At 35.6% G+C, this 22,312-nt stretch overlaps 1 protein-coding gene across 1 annotated transcript in view; it reads left to right on the top strand.

Moving 5' to 3' along the window:
- Positions 1–22,312, top strand: part of LOC141579921 (protein eyes shut homolog) — a 535,064-nt gene that overhangs the window by 307,552 nt on the left and 205,200 nt on the right. The window lies entirely within an intron of this gene.

Consider the following 22,312-nt stretch of genomic DNA (forward strand, 5'->3'; position numbering starts at 1 on the left):
CCCCAAACGTGGCTTTGAATTGAGTGAACTAAAGAGATAGCACATTTCAGACAATATTAGGCATTCATGCATTGCTACGAAGTGGTTAAAATTTTGTGTTTTTCCCTGATATTGTTAAAATGGAACTCAGACAATTAAAATGACCCTTTATAAAAGGGGTCATTTGGGGAGTTTTGTGGTAAATTAGAAAAGGAGAAGACGGCATGGTGAGGCAGGATATTTGATCACAGGAAAGCATAAAAGTTCACATATTCATATGTGAGAAATGCAAATCAAAACTACAGTGAGGTACAGTGAGGTCATACCTTACTGTAGTTTTGATTTGCATTTCCCTATTAATGTTATTGAGCATCTTTTCATGTATATATTGTATATTTGCATATCTTTTCCTGAAAAGATTTTTTGATTTTTTTTCTCCATTTTTGAATTGGATTGTTTGTTTAGTTTTAGGAATTCTGCATATATTCTAGACATTAATCCCTTATCAGATATATAATTTACTTCCATTCTCTGAGTAGTATTTTCTTCCATTCTCTGAGTAGCCATTTTACTGTTGATAATATCTTTTGATGCACAGATTTTTTTAGTTTTCATGAAGTCTAATGTCTTTTTTCACTGCATGTACATTTGGTGTCATATCCATATTCAAGAAATAACTGCCAAATTCTATGTTATGTGCCTTTTTCCGTTTTCTACCAAGAACTTTAAAGTTTAGTTTTTTGAGTCCATTTTTAGTTCATTGTTGTATATGGTGTTAGGTAAGAGTCCAGCTATTTGGGCCCTTCTCTTGTATGTGGATATCCAGTTTCTACAGCACCATGTGTTCATAAGACCAGACCATTCTTTCCCCATTGAATTGACTTGACATTGTTTTCAAAAATCATATATGTTAGGGTTTATTCCTGGTCTCCTTATTCTGCTCCATTGGTCCATATGTTGGTCTTTATGCCAATACTACAAGATTTTAATTACAAAGGTAGCATTGTAATTAAATTTGAAACAGTAAGTGTGAGATAACTAATCTTAATATTTTTCAAGGTTGTTTTGCGTATTCAGAGTACCTTGAGATTCTACATAACTTTTAAGGTGGACATTTTTTATTTCTGAAAAAAGAAATCATTGGGATTTTGCTGGGGACTGCATTGAATCTGTAGATCATTTTTTTTCCAATTCATAAACATGAAATGTGATTGCATTTGTTTATGTCTTTCTTTCAGCAATATTTAATAGTTTCCATTGTAGAAGATATTCAGTGCCCTGGTTAAGTCAGCCTAAAGTCAATTGTATTTCTACACACTAAGCATGCGCAATCTGAAAAAGTAATTATGAAATCAGTTTTATTTATAATACCATCAAGTAAGTTTGGTAAATTGAATCTTCTTTTTTTTCTCTTAATGCATCTAACTAAAGATTTGTCAATTTTGTGGAATTTTTCAAACAGCCAACTTTGTTTTCATCAATGTCCTCTCCACTTTTGGTTTAGCTTGTTCTTTCTTCTTTTTTAGCTTATTAAGTTGTAGTTAACGTGTTGAATTTGAGATCTTTCTTATATTTTAACATAACCATTTATGGCACTAAATTTCCCCCTTACCACTGCTTTCACTGCATCTCTTACATGTTGGTGTGTTGTATATTCATTTTTATCTCTATTTACAACTTTCCATTATAATTTATTCTTCGATCCTTTGGTTGTTAAAAAGTGTGTTGTTTAGTTTCCACAAACTTAGGAATTTTCTGGTTTTACTGCTATTATTGATTTTCAACTTTAACTATCGTTATCAGAAAAGGTAATTTGTTATATAGGTGGTTCCTTCTATTGAAACTTAATTTGTCACCAAACATATACTCTATCCTGGAAAATGTTCCATTTGCTTTTAAGAATGTGTATGCTGTTGTTGTTGCATAGTATGTTCTGTGTATGTTTGTTGGATCTAGTAGGTTTATTGTGTTAAGTCCTCTATTTCCTTACTTATCTTTTATATGGTGGCCCTATTAATTATTGAGAATGGCTATTAACGTCTTCACTATTATCAGGTGTCATATATATATATATATATATATATATATATATATATATATAATCTTCTTGCCGTATTGAACCTTTTATTAACATATAATGTCCTTCTATGATTTTAACACTTTTAAAGTCTATTTTATCTGATATTAAGAAAGCAACCCTTACTCTCTTTTGGTTACTATTTGCATAGAATCTTTTCTTCTATCCTTTCAGTTTTAATATATTTAATATTTGTGTTTTTAAATCTAATGTTTAGTAGAGAGGACACAGTTGAATCAAGTGTTTTTATCCTTTCTACGGGTTTCTCTTTTTTTGATTTAAGAGTATGATCGTTTATAATTAAAATAATTGCCAAGAAGGGATTTACTTCTGCTATTCTGTGATTTGTTTTCCTTATTCCTTATAGCTTTTGTCTCTCATTTTTTACATTACCATCTTTTTGTGTTTAGTTTATCTTTCATAGTGAAATATTTAACGTGTTTTCTAACTTTCTTTTGTATATAACCTATAACTATTTTCTTTGTGGTTACCATGCAAATTAACAGCTTAAAGTCATAATACTCTAATTTGAGTTTATAACAAACAAAAACTCTACTCCTTTAACAGCTCTGTTCCTGCTCCTTTTCATTGTTGATGGCACAAAATTACATCTTTGTACATTGTGTGCCTCCAAAAAACTAGTACTTTTTGAAATGCATTAGTCTTTTAAATTACATAGAAAACAAAATATAAAGTTATAATAATAGCTTTTAGAAAAATTTAGTGTATTCATCTCTTTATTTAGAAAGCTATTAGAAATTATTACAAAACAAAAAGTGCATTATAAATCATTGTTACACTAATGTTAACTTTAGCAGTTGTCTATGAATTTACTCTTATTTCTTCATTCAACATCCAATTATGGCTAGCATCTTTCATTTCACCCTACAGGATTCCCTTGAGCGTTTCTTGCAAGTAATGTCCAGGTATCAAACTGTCTTAGCTTTTGTTTATTTGGAAATGTCTTAATTAGGACCTTTTTTCTTTTTCTTTTCTTGAGACAGAGTTTCACTCTGTTGCCCAGGCTGGAGTGCAGTGGTGCAAACTTGGCTCACTGAAACCTCTGCCTCCTGAGTTCAAGCAATTCTATTGCCTCAGCCTAGTGAGTAGCTGTGATTACAGGTGCATATGACCATGCCCAGCTAATTTTTTTTTATTTTTAGTAAAGATTGAGACTAGCCTGACCAACATGGTGAACCCCAAACTCCTGACCTCAGGTGATGCACTTGCCCCGGCCTCCCAAAATGCTGGAATTACAGATGTGAGCCACCATACCCTCCTCTACCTAACTTTTGAAGGACTGTTTTGTCAAATATAGAATTCTTGGTTTACAGTTTTTTTTTCTTTCAGCATTTTGAATATTTTGACCTTTTGTCTTCTAACCTACAAAATTACTGATGAGAAACCTAATAATTTTATTGAGGAGTTATTTTTTCTCTTGCTGCTTTTAGGATTTTCACTTTCTCTTTAGTTTTCAAAAATCTGATTATAATATATATCCATGTAGCGTGTTTTGAGTTTGTCTTACATGGAGTTTATTAAAGACTTCTCAAGTCTTTTATGAATCCTTTCCTGGGCATGGATGGCCATTTTTAAATTTTCATCATATATATAGTTAGTTATGTTTGAATGTTCTAAACTTTAATGGCTAGATTCCAAAAGTATGAAAAGAGATAAATAAAGAGGAGAAAAATAGTTAGAGGTTGGGGGAGTAACAACAATGGAGGGAAGTGTGTCAATTACCACCATCTATTTCACTGATCAGCTCTATTATCAGAAGCTGTAATCAGTGATCAAAGCACAGATGTCCAATATGTGGAGAACAGGATCCATTTGTCCACTGTGGCCCTCATAAGCTATGTACAGAAACATGCACATGCTGCTAGCCACATGACTAAGGAGTGGGGGGGTTGGGTACATAATATTATTTTAAGAACTAAAACTGACCAAAGTTAACCAATTCAATTTAGGAGCCTTTATCTGGAAAGTTGTAAACCTTCAATAGACTTCACTCTTTCAAAATAGTTACATCAAAAATATTCTGCCAGTTCAACTGTTGTCTAGGTGGGGAGACAGATTTCTACTACTCCCTACTCTGCCTTATTTCCTTTGTTAATTCTTATAAAATAAAATGATAAATGCAGGATATTTTAATATGAATGCAACATAGCATGTTTTATGCAAAACAGATTTACTTTTCCAAATAAGATAAATAATGACAAAGTGGCACTGTTACATGTTTTCAGCAAAGATATTTAATAGCTTTAGGCACATGGCTAGGCCAGTTTTTCCAACACCATTTATTGAACAGGGAATCCTTTCCCCATTGCTTGTTTTTGTCACATTTGTCAAAGATCAGATGGTTGTAGATGTGTAGTGTTGTGTCCAAGGCCTCTGTTCTATTCCACTGGTCTATATCTCTGCTTTGGTACCAGTACCAAGCTGTTTTGATTACTGTAGACTTGCAGTATAGTTTGAGGTCAGGCAGCAAGATGCTTCCAGCTTTGTTCTTTTTGCTTAGGATTTTTTTGGCTATGCAGGCTCTCTTTTGGTTCCATATGAAGTTTAAATGTTTTTTCCAGTTCTGTGAAGAGGGTCATAGGTAGCTTGATGGGGATAGTATTGAAACTATATATTACTTTGGGAAGTATGGACATTTTCATGATATTAATTCTTCCTAACCATGAGCATGGAATGTTTCTCCATCTGTTTGCATCCTCTTTTATTTGCTTGAAAAGTGGCTCATAGTTCTCCATGAAGAGATCCTTTACATCATTTGTTAGTTGTATTCCTAGATATTTTATTCTCTTTGTAGCATTTGTGAATGGGAATTTGCTCTTGATTTGGTTCTCTTTTAGTGTATATTGGAGTATAGGAATGCTTGTGATTTCTGCACATTGATTTTGTATCCTGAGACTTTGCTGAAGTTGCTTATCAGTTTAAGGAGATTTTAGGGAAATTGACTCCAGTTGGACTAAAGACTTAAACATAAGACCTAACATAATAAAAACCCTAGAGGAAAACCTAGGCAAAACCATTCAGGACATAGGCATAGGCAAAAACTTCATAAATAAAATACCAAAACATTGCCAACAAAAGCCAAAATAGACAAATGGGGTCTAACTAAACTCTAGAGCTTCTGTACAGCAAAAGAAACAATCATTATAGTGAACTGGCAACCAACAGAATGAGAAAAAATTTTTGCTATCTACCCATCTGACAAAGGGCTAATATCCAGAAGCTACAAAGAACTAAAACAAATTTACAAGAAAAAAACAAACCCATTCAAAAGTGAGCAAAGGACATGAACAGACACTTTCCAACAGAAGACATATATGAGGCCAACAAACATGAAAAAATGTTCATCATCACTGGTAATTAGAGAAACGTAAATCAAATCCACATTGAGATACCATCTCATGCCAGTTAGAATGGCGATCATTAAAAAATTAGGAGAAAACAGATGCTGAAGAGGATGTGGAGAAATAGGAACACTTTTACACTGTTGGTGGGGGGTGTAAATTAGTTCAACCATTGTGGAAGACAGTTTGGTGCTTCCTCAAGGACCTAGAAATAGAAATTTCATTTGACCCAGCAATCCCATTACTGGGTATATATCCAAAGGATTATAAATCATTCTGTTATAAAGACACATGAACACATAGGTTCATTGAGGTACTGTTTACAAAAGCAAAGACCTGGTACCAACCAAAATGCCCATCGATGATAGACTGGACAAGGAAAATGTGGCACATACACAACATGGAATACTATGCAGCCATAAAAAATAATGTGTTTGTGTCCTTTGTAGTGACATGAATCAATCTGGAAACTATCATTCTCAGCAAACTGACACAAGAACAGAAAATCAAACACCACATGTTCTAATAGGCAGGTTCTGAGCAATGAGAATGCATGGATACAGGGAGGGGAGCATCACACACTGGGGTCGGTTGGGTGGGACTAGGAGAGGGCCAATGGGGTTAGGGAAGTTGAGGAGGGATAACATGGGGAGAAATGGAGAAATGCCAGATACAGGTGACAGGGGGATGGCAGCAGCAAACCACATTGCCATGTATGTACCTATGCAACAATCTTGAATGATCTGCACATGTAACCCAGAATCTAATGTACAATATATATGTATATGAAATTACTGAATCAAAATTGAAATTATTTCATCTGATTATATTTTGCCAGAATTATAATAAATTACTTAGAAACAAGGTAAATAAAAAGGATATTTAATAGCTAGATTCTCATATGTGCTTCTGCATTCAATCTGTCCTATAATAATTTTGCTGAAGTTATTGGAGAAATTCTGGCCTCCCAACACATATATATTTGGAAAAGATAAAAGTGTTTTAATAGACTTTTCAAGTAATCTAGAGTATGCTTCTTTGATATTATACCAAAACTTGATAAGTAATAAATTGTTAAAGGCCAGTAGAAAAGTAGAATGTAAAACCCAATCAGTGGGCATTTTATACTCAATTAAATTAATATTCATTGCTCTGTGGTACACTTTGAATGGATCTTTTATTCATGCACAATTTTTTACTGCCAAAATATTGGTCTCTTGAGTTACTCAGCTCTACTAAATATCAACATATATGTTTATAAAATATTTAAAAATCATATTTGTTCATATCCCCTCCAATCACATAAGAAAAGGTTGTAAGTATTGTATAGCTATCATTCTCACAAAGGTGGATAAGACTTTTCCAAAATTTGGGAATTTTTTGATAGTTTAAATTTTACATTGGCAACAAATCCTGTTACCTGTTTGATTTGAAGTGACAGACCCAAAGGTCTCAATAAATTAGGAATCAATAGAATGTATCTCAAAATAATAAGAGCAATTTATGACAGACCCAGAGCCAATATCATACTAAATGGGCAAAAACTGGAAGCATTCCATTTGAAAACCGGCACAAGACAAGGATACCCTCTCTCACCATTCCTATTCAAAATAGTATTGGAAGTGTTGGCCAGGGCAATCAGGCAAGAAAATAAAGTGTATTCAATTAGGAAAAGATGAAGTCAAATGTCTCTACTTGCAGATGACATGGGATTGTATATTTAGAAGACTGCATCATCTCAGCCCAAAATCATTTTAAGCTGATAAGCAACTCAGCAAAGACTTGGGATACTAAATCAGTGTGCAAAAATCATAAGCATTCCTATACACCAGCAACAGACAAAGCGCCAAATCATGAGTGAACTCCCATTCACAACTGCTACAAAGAGAATAAAATATGTAGAAAGGAAACTAACAAGGGATGTGAAGGACCTCTTCAAGGAGAACTACAAACCACAGCTCAAGGAACTAAAAGAGGACACAAACAGATGGAAAAACATTCCATGCTCACGGTTAAGAAGAATAAATATCATGAAAATGATCATACTGCCCAAAGCAATTTATAGATTCAATACTGTCCCCACCAAGCTACCATTGACTTTCTTCACAGACTTGGAAAAAACCAATATGGAAGCAAAAAAGAACCCACATAGCCAAGACAATCCTCAGCAAAAAAAAAAAAAAAAAAAAAAAGTGGGAGGCCATCATGCTACCTTACTTCAAACTATACTACAAGTCTCCAGTCATCAAAACAGCAGAGACAAACCAATGGAACAGAACAGAAGCCTCAGAAATAACGCCACACATCTAGAACCATCTGATATTTGATAATCCTGACAAAAACAAGCAATGGGGAAAGGATTCCCTATTTAATAAATGGTGTTGGGAAAACTGGCTAGCCATCTGCAGAAAGCGAAAGTGAGTCCCTTCCTTACACCTCATACAAAAATGGATTAAAATTTTAAACTAAGACCTATCACCATAAAAACCCTAGAGGAAAACATAGGTAATACCACTCAGGACATAGGTAAGGACAAGGTTTTTATGACTAAAACACCAAACGCAATGGCAACAAAAGCCAAAATAGACAAATGGGATCTAATTAAACTAAAGAGCATCTGCACAGCAAAAGAAACTATCATTAGAGTAAACCAGCAACCAACACAATAGGAAAAATTGTTTGCAATCTACCCATCTGACAAAGAGCTAATATCCAGAATCTACAAAGAAATTAAACTTATGAGAAAAAAATGAACGACCTGATCAAAAAGTGGGCAAAGGATATGAATGGCCACTTCTCAAAAGCAGACATTTATGTAGCCAACAAATATATGAAAAAAGCTCATCATTTCTGGTTGTTAGAGAAATGCAAATCAAAACCACATTGAGATACCATCTCATGCCAGTTAGAATGGCGATCATTAAAAAATTAGGAGACAACAGACGCTGGAGAGGATGCGGATAAATAGGAATGCTTTTACACTGTTCGTGGGAGTGTAAATTAGTTCAACCATTGTGGAAGACAGTGTGGCGATTCCTCAACGATCTAGAAATAGCAATACCATTTGACCCAGCAATCCCATTACTGGGTTTATACCCAAAGGATTATAAATCATTCTATTATAAAGACACATGCACAAGTATATTTATTGTGGCACTATTCACAATAGCAAAGACTTGGAACCAACCCTAATCCCATCAATGATAGACTGGATAAAGAAAATGTGGCACACATACACCATGGAATACTATACAGCCATAAAAAGGATGAGTTCATGTCCTTTGCAAAGACATGGATAAAGCTGGAAACCATCATTCTCAGCAAACTGACAAAAGAACAAAAAAGCAAACACCACATGTTCTCACTTATAAGTGGTTGTTAAACAGTGAGAACACATGGACACAGGGAGGGGAACATCACACACTCAGCCTGTCAGTGGGTGGGGGCTAGGTGAGGGATAGCAGGGGGTTGGGAGTAGGGGAGGGATAGCATTATGAGAAATACCTAATGTAGATGACAGGGTGACAGATGCAGCAAACCATCACGGCACATGTATACCTATGTAACCTGCATGTTCTGCACATGTACACCAAAACTTAAAGTATATAAAAAAGAAAATATCTGCCCAAACCTAAGAATGCACAGCTTTGTAGCTTGAATGTCAGTTGTTCTTACAAGTGAAACTCTGTTCCACAAAAATTAGCATCTACTTACATCACGTCAAAAATGGTTCATGCTCCTCGTTGAGCCAATCATCTTACTCCAGCTTTAAGACTTTTGACCTTACCCTGGAGTAAGAACAAAAGTCCTATGGCAGAAACACTTTATGCATACTCCCCTTTTCATCATAAGTATTGTTAAAAAGAAATGTAATTCCTAATTTATGATTTAATAAAATTAATGTTACCAAGTACATTTTTAAATTTTTTAGAGCAGTAATACTATATTTAGTACAGTTGGTGCCACTGTTTTTATCATACTAAGCCATCAGTAGTTTTATCCATTATCCTTGACAATAAGTGCAAATATAAACACAGTGAAAAAGTCAAATAACATTTAAATAACCCGCAGATCACACTATGAAAATTGAAGCTCTCTACTGATTTGTCTGGTAGCTCTGTTTACCTGATTTTTACAGCAAAGCTCATCTGGACAGACAGTCCTTGGAAGTCTGCATGTGATGCAGAATTTTATTACAGGGAATGTAGTCCTACTTTAACATTTGATATTAATTCTATCACTGAGGTTCTGTTATTGAGAAGCTAAAAGACCTGCACGCCTAAAGTCACGTGACTATCACCACAAATTATACATCTCTTGCTTGATGCTCACATTTTTAAAATTTACCAAAATATTTAAATTTTTAGAATAGCAGGATCTATTTCCTCACTTCTTTGCCATTAGCTTTATGCTGATGATAAAATCTAGCAATAGTTCTTAACATAGCATTGACAGAGAAATTGATTCACCAATTTGGTATTTTGGGTTTTGTTTATTTGATGGTGGGGATTGTTATTTGGTTTTATGTTTGCTTGAATCATTTTACCAAGGTTTTTTCCAACAATAGAATTGATACTGACTGTATCTGTGTATATGAAAAATAATTCCATCTTTGAATTAATTCTTATAGCATTTTCTGTCTCTATTTTATAGTCACCTACATTTAATTCACCTGTGTTCTTCATAATTAGATAGAATATACCTCAGGCACAAAAACTTTATCATCACATATTTGTTTATGTCTTGTGCCGAAAATATGAAACGTTGATTTTTTTCATTCAGGCAGAATAGACAGGTATCAATGTAATATGACGTTAAGAACAGCTAAATCAGTTATTTTACCTCTAGTTTCTCCCCTACAGAAGCAATCATGTATAATCTAACGACTCTCTGAATAGCCTTATTAGAAATAGAACATTGCAAAACAGGGAAATGGATGCTTAAAAAGGTAATAATTGAGATAGAAAAGTAATACTTGTAAGTCAGCAAAAAGAATAAAATACATCTGTGTGCATCAATATGGATATTTTTTAAAAAAAAAATACTGTGTTGTAAAGAAAAAAAATAGCTACAGAAAACACACCCTTTACATACACCTTTAAAGCTACCTTATATCCAAGCACCATCTTGCCCTTTATTACAGATTCTCAAATTTTTCCATATAAGGATAACTACTCTGGACTAACATGTTACCCTGCCATCCTCTTTTAAATAATTACTATTCCAGGAGGAATGTGTTGTGATAATGAGAAGTATTTAAATAGAAGAAAATGATTCAGAAACCAAAGACAGAAAGTACCAGAGATCATTTTCCAATTTTATCCCCCACAAATCATCTCAAAATGTGATTAGAATCCCTAAATTGGATACTATTTGCTTTTCAAAAGGGAGTAAGTCGTAAAGCATACAACCTGTTTTTATACATCTGTATAAACAAACATGCGCTTTAAATGTTTGCATACGTGTATGTATTTGGCTACTCTTTAAATATTAGGAATAAAGTGACCAGTTTTGTGAAGTCATAATTTTCTAAAATGAATTGAGCCTTTATTCTGTGTGCAAATTCTGTCCTTCCCATTTCATGAGGAAATTTAAGATTAAATGTAGAGCTTTTGTTATAGTCTCTGCTTACGTTTTTAAAGTAAAGTGATATTTTGTTATCATTAACAGTCTGATTCTAAAGCTTAGAACCAATCATATAGAACTGTAAGGAAGAACAATGGTGCTGGAACCATACATTGAATGCTGGTTGTACTACTTATTTCCTACGTGAGTTTATGGTTTCTTCATCTATAAATGGTGATGATGGAAATAATACTGGCCACAGAGTATTGCATGATTTGATGTTCATTTTTCTCAGTCCTCAAAACGGGGCCAAATATATAGCATGCAGGTTATCATTGAAGTTATTGTTACTGTAATTGTTATTTATCATTTTTAATGATAAATCATTTACCATTTTATCATTTGTCATTAAAAATATTTTATCACTTAATCATTTTATCATTTATCATTTTATCATTGTTTCTCCTCAACCTGAAAATCAACATACTCCCTTTTCCTGAATTTTTCTGAAAAGAAACTCCCCTCCCACAGAATTTGGTTGGGGAGGGGTCAGGAAGAAGAGGTCAGGTATTTCAAAAAACAGCACAACAGAGCAGAGATGTAAATAAATAAATATATCAGCTATCCTCGGTCTTAGAAATACCTTGGCTACTGTTACCTCAAATCTTAAAAGATCTGCTCTTGGACTCAGTCCCAACCTTATTGCAAGTTCTGTGTGCTCCCCATAATCTGTCCTCAACTCATTATTCCAGAAACCCTTAACCCCTTGCTCTCTAGCAAATTAATTTATTTTCCTTTATCATATGAAGAAGAACAACTAACTTTCATAATATTATTTTTTAAACTTTTGGACCATGCCCCAGGACTAATCTTTTCACTATTAAATGTTCTAACATAGTATTTCACAAACTAAAGGCTATTCCCAAAAGTAATTTAAGATGTTTCTCCATGTTACACAGACTGAATCACAACACATGGTTAATATGCCGCAACTCCAGAAGAATTGCCTATGCCATGTTACACAGATGGGAACTAGAGAGCTTAACTTTTGGTTTTGTGGAAGTGGGTTTGAGTTAAGCTGTTATATTTCTATGGAGAGGATTTAAAAGTCAGATACACCAAGTTTCAAAGTTCAGCTATGTTGCTTACTATTGATATAACCTTAGGAAAATTACTTAACCTCTCTGTACTTCAGTTTTCTTACCAACAAAGTGGAGACAGTAATATTGGTAATCATAAGGTTGACATAAGGAATAAGCCGTGCACTTAGCACAATGTCTGGACACAGGAATTATTTCAATTTTGTTCACATATAATCAGCCATCTTCACAAATGTTTATTTGACAATATTTCCAATAAATTTACAAGAATAATTTTCTAAGAGTAAAACTTTTCATAACAAATCCAAAAGTCCTACCTTCATTGTTTAAAGTATCTACTTTATTTCAGTAAAGAAAGTGAGAATACACTTAAAAAAAAAAGAAATAGATATAAAGATACTTAAGAGCAGAATACAAATACAAAATTCATCGATTTTTGTTATGTATTGGATTTATTTCTATTCCAATTTGACTTTTTAATTTTGCATAAGTTTTTAACTGAAATATAATTTCACTTCCCTGCACTGTAGAAGTTTGCAGTGTTCTATTCCTGTCTTATTTAAATCTTTGTGCATTGTGTTTTCCTTGACAATTGAAAGCTATCAATATTTACATTTTAAAATCTATTTTAATACTTGGGAAATGAAACATTCAAGAAAATAAAACTATTTTTATTTTTGTAATTAAATAGGGTTTACTTATACAAATATACTCCTATATGAAATAATTTGAAATGAACCATTTTCAGATGTTACCATTTAAGAATAAATATTTTATTATAAAAATAAAACAATTGTTCATTTTCGACTAATAGCATTCATGATAATGTTCATGGTTAATGACAGCCCTATTAAAACAACTGCATATATTTAGAACTGTAGTGACACTGATAAGAGCCATATCCTCCAGTGGCCTGAGGCATCTATATATTGTACTACCCATATATATAATATACATATATACACACATATATAAACATATACGTATACATGCACACAAACACACACATATATTATTTTCAGTATCTGCTTTGGGTATTAACAGATGGCAGTCTTTCAAATACTTATCATGGCCTTCTGAATAAAAGTTAAATTCTCTACTAGCTTTGCAACAGAAGAGCTTATACACCCACTCCACAATTTACAATTGTCCCCTAGAAGTAGTTGCCAGCCAATGATGATTTGGCTCAGTCTCCTCCATCCCTCTTGCATCTAGGTGAGGCTACAGAGCTAGTCCTCATCAGTGGAATGCCAACTAAAGTGTGTGACTTCTGGCTTATGTTTATTAAATGCATTTGCTGCCACTGAGGATGAGGAAGACTTCAAGGACACAGATTATAATTGAAGCTTCTGAAGTTAAGAAAGCTATTTCTAGAGTCTCCCCCCAAGAAAAGAATTAAGAAGTTATAATGCTAGAAGTAACACAGGCTCATTAAGATATGTTAGTGAAATAGAAGAGCCAGCTGCGAAAAAGACCAAATCAAAGGTTGCTCCATTTCCTCCAAGTATATTGTTCATATCACCTCAGGCATCTGTCATTACTTTGAGAGGTAAAGGTATAAAAGGAAAAAAAATAAAGAAATAGAACCAGCTTTAGAATTATGCCAAAGAAAGAATATTATGTGTTGTTATTAACATGTATCAGACTAGATGCAAATAAATCAGTGCTTCCTGCATTTTGAGTTAAGTATAATTTCAAGAAAACGACAAACCTAAGTCAAAAAAGCCTGTAACTATAAAAGGACACTTAGGCCCCCAAATTTATACTAACATGTAAATATTTACAGTATTTGAAGGCTCTGCATTCTCCAAGCAGTATATACTGCCCCAAAACTCTCTTCAGATACGCCTGGAGGCCAGGTGCACCTAGGGCCAGGTACAATGGATGAGAAAGTTACTCCCCGAGAGAATCAGCCTAATGAAACAGCTTAATAGCATAATGCAGAGGTGCGCAGCATTATACTATCATTATAATATCATCATTTTATTATCTATTGTAGTATAATGCTTTGCACCTCTGCATTATGCTGTAGTAATGAATTAGTCACTTTTCATTATTGCTATGCAATCCTGTTCCTCCATTTCTGTATGGGAATTTTGTGCAGTTATCCTCTCCCTGCTCCGCCTGTTTATCTCAAGGGTGGTGGAAGAATTGTCTTTTACTTTGTGGTTCTGCAGACCTAAAAAAGCCACAGCCATATGGAGAGAACTGGACATCACCCAGAAATCATTGACACTGATCTGGATGCAGTAACTGGATGAGATTGCATGCGCTATATTTTGGGAAGGGGCTGGATACATTCTGTATGAGAGAAAGGGAAAATGCATGGATATTTCGTGGCCAGAGGAGCAGCCTAAAGGACATACATCTAGCTGTACACCAAAGCCATGTGGAGCTTTCACTAAAGGCAGCGGTTCAGACACTGGAAACCTTTTCTAGTCTTCTTACCTCTAAGTCAGGGGTCACCAAACCTCAGCCACAGGCTAAATTCAGTCTACCACCTGTCTTTGCAAAGCCTGAGAAACAATATTTTTAAAATTTTTTAATGCTTGGAAAAGTAAGAGTAATAATTTTTGACACTTGAAAATCACATGAAATTTAAATTTCAGCATGTATAAATAAAGTTCTACTGGAACATAGCCACACTGAGCATTTACATATTATTTATTGTTGCTTTCAGCTTACAACCACAGTTGAGTAGTTTTAACAGAAATGTCTGACCCACAAAGCCTAAAACATTTACTATTTGGCTCTTTATATCAAAAAGTTTGTCAATATCTTGTGTAAGAACATAGGACATAGGCCGGGCACGGTGGCCCAGCACTTTGGAAGACCGATGCAGGTGAATCCCAAGGTCAGAAGTTTGAGACCAGTCTGGCCAATACAGTGAAACCCCGTCTTTACTAAAAATACAAAAACTTAGCCAGGTGTGGTGGTTTGTGCCTGTAATCCCAGCAACCCCAGAGACTGAGCCAGGAGAATCACCTGAACCTGGGAGGTGGAGGTTGCAGTGAGCCGAGATCACACCACTGCACTCCAGCCCTGGTGACAGTGTAAGATTCTGTCTCAAAAAAAAAAAAAAAAAAAAAAGAAAAGAAAAAAGAAAAAGAGAACATAGAACACAGACCTAGTTCTCACCAATGAAATATGAGGAGAAATGAATTATTCCACTTAGGACTCAACGTATGAAAGATGAATGATTCTTTGGACTCTCTATGTTTGCTATTCTTTCTCCCTCACCTCTGGCTGGAGGAAGAGGATTCTAAGCCCCTCCCCCAAAATTATATCATAGGATGGAAGTTTCCGAAAATCCTGTCTGTTCTCTCAGTCCCACGGAATATAACCACCAGCAGTAGAATGTTAAGTTAGCTAAAATTAACAATTAAATTAGGCTACTAAAATTTGGTGATATATTTGTTGTATCAGTGAAGATTATACAAACTAAGGTAGGCTGCTAAAATTTTACCCTACCTAACTTGCAAGGATATTTCTGTTTATCCTTGAGCACACTTATTGATCTGTTCCATTGTATTTCTCCAGCTTCCATCTCACTACTGCTCCATACTGTCCTGCTTTTTCTTACACTTTACAGTATTTTAACTCCTGCTATTTGTAAACATTAAGATAAATAAAGTCCCTATCATTAAAGAACTCACAGTATCCTGGGGCGGTGGGGAGAACACATACACAGATAATTATAATAGAAAAGGAAGTTACAAGTGATACAAATACTTCCTTGGTTGCCATAGCAATGCCTCTGACTGATGGACAGATATCAATAAACAGAGCAAAAGACAATTAGTACAGTGTGGCTGAGTAGTGCAAAGTTGCCTATACTGAGCTCATTCCTCTCAGAGAGACAACGTCCTTGGCCTTTAAGTCCCAAAGAAGACCTTCAGCTACAACAAACACCACTTGGTACAGTAGATAGTGTCTTTAAGTCTATTAGATAATTGTCGAATATCATTACCAAACCTTCTCGCCTTTTCTACAGACATTGCCAATTTGACTGCCTACTTACAAGGCATATGTACTTGTTAAACCTCAGAGAATTCTGTGCACTTACTAAGGCACTACATAAAACAAAATTCAAATTTCTAAGAGTACCATGCTCTTCGGCCTCAGCTAGAAATTACCTGAGTTTGCCTAAGGTTTATTCCTGTAGCATTCATTCATTTATTCAGTAAATACGTATTGACCTTTTACTACTATTGATGGTCAGATTATCTTCTAGATACTGAGATATAAAGACAAACAAAACAGTTCCACTCTGTTCCTCATAAAGCATATATTTGTGTAGTTACTTTCAGGGAGTGGGTTTGGGAGAGAGAAAATACCCAAAACCCAGCACAAAACAGGCATGACAGAATCAGAAACCAAATCACTATACCTGGCCTTCCTCTTTCAGGGTCTGAAATACCTTTCAAGTATTTGGGAGAGGTAGAGCATTCCCATATGATGAGAACTCCTGCCCTTGTGAGAAATTGGTGAAATAATATCATATCATTTGAATTTTCTGGGATATGGGATACAACAAAAGAAAGCAAAAGCAAGGATCACTCTTGTAGTGGATATATGAGAGATTTTTTGTTGCCCAAAGGAGAATCACCTTTCTCAGCCTGAGAAAGTGTGGGCACGCTTTGTAAAAGAAGGAATGCCTGAACTTTGTTCAAAAGTGGGAGTTTACCAGAATGGGAAAGAGAAAAGCATTCTAGATAAGGAGCTAAGATTTTTAAATATTGCCATGTTTTTGGTGTTGCAGGAGCATAAAAATTAAGTTGGGAAGTCATGATTGGTAAGCCTGAAAACTTAAGCTCAGAACAGATAATGAAGCCTTGGTGGGTTAAAGAGCTTGGAGCTGCTGAAACTCAGGGTTATGTCAAGATATGTATTTTAGATGAATCACCCAAATCACTTTATGTAGATGTGGAGTCTAAAAGTGAAGAAACGAGACTGGAATTAGGAAAACCAGATAGGAGGCTTTTTGAATAAGAAAAAAATGAGTGCCTGAAACAAATCAGTGTTAGCAAAAATAGAGAGGAGTGATGCATCTGCTCTTTAGAAGGAAATACGGCTAGATTTAGCAACTGTTTCTAGCAGATTGAGGAAGAAAAGGAGGCAAGAATGACTCCTAGAATTTCTACTTCAGTTTCAGGGCAAAAGTGAATAACATCAGCAGATATCACCGAAAGAGGAGCAAATTTTTATGATGTTTCAGCCTGGATTTTTCCTGTGCTACTATATACTTAATTTAAAAATGCAATCATGTGGAGCACAAGAGAGAGAAAAGGAGAATAAAGTAGAAGGGACAGAGAGCTATATGAGGATGTGTTATCAGGACAGATGCTACCTGGTAATAAGTGGGACCAGTGCTTCAGTCTCACTGGACTCAATCTTGTTGAAGGCCATTTAAGTGACTGCCTCTGGAAAAAGTTGCTCAAAGTGAAGAAAGAAAACTATTTTGCTCAGTAGCAGTGAGGGCTGGAAGGAGTGGTCTGAGTCTCCAGAAACTGGTGAGGCAAAGAGGATCTTGATTCCTGTATGTAAATCATACAATTCCATATTGGATATGTAGAATTTGAACTCTTGTGGGAATAAGTACCCAGGTAATGTCTAGCAGTCTGATTTATATTAAAAGGTCTGTCACCCAGTATATGATACGAATTAAAAAGTTTAAGAACATTAAATATAAAAGCAGCAGGAAAAACATTAAAGTTAGCAAAAAGACACCCAAGGAAAGTGGGCAGAGTGAGAAGAGCAGTGGTCAAGTACAAAGACCCAACAAACATCTTTCTTTTTACAGCTGTCAATCCCTGAAATGCATCAAAGACCTGGCTTTCTGAAGTGTCATTTACTGTCTGTTCCCAAACCCCTTTTGCAAATGACTTTTATATATCAGTGACAATGTGTTCTTCACAGGTGTTCCATTTACTTGTTATGTTTTGTGATTCATTTCTCTCACTTAGGTAAATATCAGTTCACTCATTCAAAAATTTGTATTAGAGATCCTGCTAAATGTTTGGGGCTCAAGGCTGAGCTTCCCAGACTTTGTTGTTATCTCCATAGGGTTACTTCATATTAGCCATGGAGACGCCAAAAGTTCTCTATGAGCAAAGCCATGAAAATATGATACTCTTTCAGGTCTACTGTTAACCATGAGATGCGTTTTGTCAAGATCTAGAGGACCGTGAAGACATATTATTTCTTTTAAATAAAGTGATGTCACAACATGCACTCTAACAACAGAGGGTGGTATTTTGCAGAATTATGCTCACTGCTGTTGGCGGCACCATCTCATTACATCTGAGAAGAACCAGTTCCTTCACGTTGCTCCATTGCTGACATTTGCAAAGTGGTGAACTTTCCAGGGCCATGTGTGTGTTAGCCACTTGCTACATTTAATGATGAGTCTGCTGAGATATGAATTGATTTCATTTACTGCATTGGTTAACAAGAATATGCTATGCAGTATTCAATCCTTTTTATTATATGTGTATTTTGCACTCAATATTAAATTTTTAATAACATTTCAGATAAAATCCCAAGCATGAAACATAGCATCATTTTAAAATTTTATAAAAACTTCATATGTGTGAAAATAAAGACATACAAAATCATAGAACATAGCATGATTACTGGCTGAATGGTATGTGAATTATTTTGTGACTGATGCTGGAAAACAATTACATACTCTTTTTGGCTGTTATTGGAGAGTAGCTAAAGGCAGTGACTTAATTAAGGCAAAAGGAGTGAAGGCATTTGGCTTTTTAAGGTTACTTTTCATGTATACAGTTTTAACTTCTAATAAACAATTGAGCTTTAGCACTAACCTTTGTTATTTCAGTTATTTTAAAATGAAAATAAAGGTTGGAGTTTTTGTTTTTACATATAAATTATTCACATCTCACCAGGCTTCCAACATTTCTAGATTTGGCACTGAAAAGTTCAATTTTATTAAGATCATTATTGTACCAGATGTGTTACTATAAAATAAAGTACAGAAAATTAAAATGTATATTCTAAACCTATCTAAAAGGAGAATTCACTCACTAAAGATAAACTGATAATTTGCTTGATTTAATCAAAGTCAAGCCTATATAAGAATGAAAGTACTAAAAATGTCAAATTAGATTAAGTCTTATTCCTTAAAAGAATAAAGTGATAATATTCAAAAATATTAAGCTTTTCTTTTATACTTCTTTATCTTGAGACATAGAGCAAGTTGAAGGAAATCTACCTTGACAGTGTGATGGACAAGATGATTTAAGTTTCTATTTTCCAATTCAAATTACTCCTATTCATACATAATATCTTTTTCTATTTTGAAGATTCTGCAATATCTGTGCAAAGCAGGGCAGCTAAAGGTGATCTCGTTTTAAGGATATCACTGCCTTTGGCACATGTGAATATTACGACATAAATATATCTATTGGTTTACCTTTCTGATGTAAACTATATTTATATTTAACAAACTCTCAATTGACTCTGAAAGAATTATTTAAAGTGCAGACAATTTACAGGAAATGAAAAGCAGGTACCACTCTATTAATTGTGTCATACTGCCTATTTGTTAGAGGAATGTGTTAAAATCCTTCAGCATTTAAGGTTTAAGCTCTTTCAACTTTATTTTGGCCTCAGGGTAAAATTCATGTTCTTTGGCAAAGCCTGTAAGTTTCTTCATGGTCATCCCTCACTACTCCAGGTCCTGATTTAGGGTAGTTTTAGAGGCAGGACATGTGAGATGCTGGTGGAGTTTCCTGGGTATATGAGCTATGAATCTCAATTTGAGAAAGGAAACTCACATATGCTTAAAGCCCACTATATTGCCAGCACTATGCTAAATTCTTTCTTGCGTGCTTAAATAATGTATGTGGCATATCCTATTATTTGTCCATTTTACAGGTGAGAAAACTGGACCAAAAAGGCTTAGAAGCTGATATGATTTGGCTCTGTGTCTCCACCCAAATCTCATCTTGAATTGTACTCCCCTAATTCCCACCTGTTAGGGAAGGGACCTAGCGGGAGGGAACTGGAATCATGGGGGCAGTTCCCCATACTGTTTTCATGGTAGTGAATAAGTCTCATGAGATCTGATCGGTTTATCAGGGGTTTCCAATTCTGCATCTTCCTCATTTTCTCCTGCCTCTGTCATGTAAGAAGTACCTTTTTCCTCTTGTTATGATTCTGAAGTCTCACCAGCCATGTGGAACTGCAAGTCCAATTAAACCTCTTTTTCTTTTCAGTCTCAGATATGTCTTAGCAGCAGCATGAAAATGGACTAATACAGTAAATGGTGCAGTAGAGTGGGGTGCTGCTGAAAAGATACCTGAAAATGTGGAAGCAACTTTGGAACTGAGTATCAGGCAGAGGTTGGAACAGTTTGGAAGACTCAGAAGAACATAGAAAAGTTTGGAACTTCCTAGATATTGGTGAATGACTTTTTAAAAATGCTGATAATGATATAGACAATGAAATCTATTGTAAAGTGGTCTCAGATGGAGAGGAGGAACTTGTTGGGAACTGGAGCAAAGGTGACTCTTGTTATTTTTCAGAAAAGAGCCTGGTGGCATTTTGCCCCTCCCCTAGAGATTTGTGGAACTTTGAACTTGAGGGAGATGATTCAGGGTATCTGGCAAAAGAAACTTCTAAGCAGCAAAGCATTCAAGAGGTGACTTGGGTATTGTTAAAGGCATTCAGTTTTAAAAGGGAAGCACAGCATAAAAGTTCAGAAAATTTGCACCCTGACAATGGGATAGAAAAGAAAATCCCATTTTCAGAGGAGAAATTCAAGCTGGCTGCAGATATTTGCATTAGTAACAAGGAGCCAAGGAGCCAAGTATTAATCTCCAAGACAATGGCGAAAGGATCTTCAGGACATGTCAGAGATCTTTGTGGCAGCTTCTCCCATCACAGTCTCAGAGGTCTAATAGAAAAAAACGGTTTCAGGGGCAGGGCCTAAGGTCCCCATGCTGTGTACAGTTTAGGGACTTGTTGCCCTGCATCCCTGCTATTTCAGCCTTGGCTGAAAGGGGCCAAAATAGAGCTTGGGCCATGGCTTCAGAGGGTGCAAACCTCAGACCTTGGCAGCTTTTGGGTCGTGTTAAGCCTCAGGGTGCACAGAGTCAAGATTTGGGGTTTGGGAACCTCTGCCTAGATTTCAGGAGATTTATGGAAATGCCTGGATATCCAGGCAGAAGTTTGCTGCAGGGGTGGGGCTCTCATCAAGAACCTCTGCTAGGGCAGTGAAGAAGGGAAATGTGGCGTTGGAGCCCCCACACTGAGTCCCTACGTGTATACCACCTGGTGGAGCTGTGGTAAGAGGGCCACCGTCCTCCAGACCCTAGAATGGTAGATCCACCTACAGCCTACACCCATAGAGATTCAACCCCAGCCCATGAAAGCAGCCAGAAGGGAGGCTTTACCCTGCAAAGCCACAGGGGCAGAGCGGCCCAAGATTGTGAACCCACCTCTTGAATCAGCATGATCTGGATGTGAGATCTGGAATCAAAGATCATTTGGTAGCTTTAAAATTTGACTGTCCCACTGGACTTTGGACTTTAATGGGCCCTGTAACCCCTTTGCTTTGGCCAGTTTCTCCCATTTGGAATCACTGTATTTACCAAATACCTGTACCCCCATTGTATCTAGGAAGTAACTAGCTTGTTTATGATTTTACAGGCTCATAAGTGGAAGGGACTTGCCTTATCTCAGTTGAGACTTTAGACTGTGGACTTTTGAGATAATGCTGAAACAAGTTAAGACTTTGGGGGACTGTTGGGAAGGCATGACTGGTTTTGAAATGTGAGGATATGAGATTTGGAGGAGCCAGGGTCAGAATGATATGGTTTGACTCTGTGTCCCCTTACAAATCTCATCGTTAATTGAACTTCCATCATTCCCATGTGTTGTGGGAGATAACTTGAAACATGGGGGCAGTTTCCTCCATACCGTTCTTGCAGAAGTAAATAAACCTCATGAGATCTGATGGTTTTATCAGGGGATTCTGCTTCTGCATATTCCTCATTTTCTTTTGCCACCACCATGTAAGAAGTGCCTTTCACATCCTACCATGATTCTGAGGCCTCCCAGCCATGTAGAATTGTAAGTCCAATTAAACCTCTTTCTCAAGTCTCAAGTATGCCTTTATCAGCAGCATGAAAATGGACTAATACAAAAGCATATCCAAAAGCATACCCATTATAAAGTAGAAATAGGATGTCACTCCAGCT

The sequence above is a fragment of the Saimiri boliviensis genome, chromosome 4 (assembly GCF_048565385.1).
Source record: "Saimiri boliviensis isolate mSaiBol1 chromosome 4, mSaiBol1.pri, whole genome shotgun sequence".
In the NCBI taxonomy this organism is placed as follows: Eukaryota; Metazoa; Chordata; class Mammalia; order Primates; family Cebidae; genus Saimiri; species Saimiri boliviensis.